The following is a 687-nucleotide window of genomic DNA, read 5'->3' as shown; positions in this document are numbered from 1 at the left end:
AAGTTATAAACATTCTGCAGTTTGTGGGTAATACTGTAGCAACAAAAGTAGACAGAATCTTTATAATACTGAAATTTGGGGAACAAATAAAGATTCTTGGCTTATTGAGTCTTCAACTTTCACGCCAAAAGTGCATGGATAACATCCATTGGCCACGGTGTTAATTTTTTTACTCCCTATCATTTGAAGTCCTTTGGCTAATTCACTTAACCCTCCTGCATCAACTGCCACATAATATTACGCACAATCAAGTTACAAAAGTCTACATTAAGTCTCCATGAAGCATAGTAGAAATATAATTGTCCTCGCAGAGAAATCTGCTTACAAAAATGCATCATTTGAATTTTGCAAAAACTTTTCATTCAAACACAATTTTAGTGACCAAATGAATACTGTATTGTCACTTACATTTCAACTAATGCACATACAAAATATAATTTTTTTAATTACATTTCAATCTACATGAAATTTTCTAGACTTAATGGCAGATGTCATAATTCATCTCAAAAATATAAATGTGCACAAATAATTGAACTTATTTTTAAAAAGCCTCCAAATGCCAAGAGATAAGGATCTTATCCCACAACAACAGGCCAAATAGTAGTTTTGGATGGGTAAGAATGTTGAGAATTCACTGTTTATATCATACATATATCGATAAACTAAATGGAGTGCAGGATTTAAAAA

The sequence above is a fragment of the Carlito syrichta genome, unplaced genomic scaffold (assembly GCF_000164805.1).
Source record: "Carlito syrichta isolate Samal-C Ts95f unplaced genomic scaffold, Tarsius_syrichta-2.0.1 Scaffold311982, whole genome shotgun sequence".
NCBI lineage: Eukaryota > Metazoa > Chordata > Mammalia > Primates > Tarsiidae > Carlito > Carlito syrichta.
Note: the sequence above shows the minus strand (reverse complement) of the source record.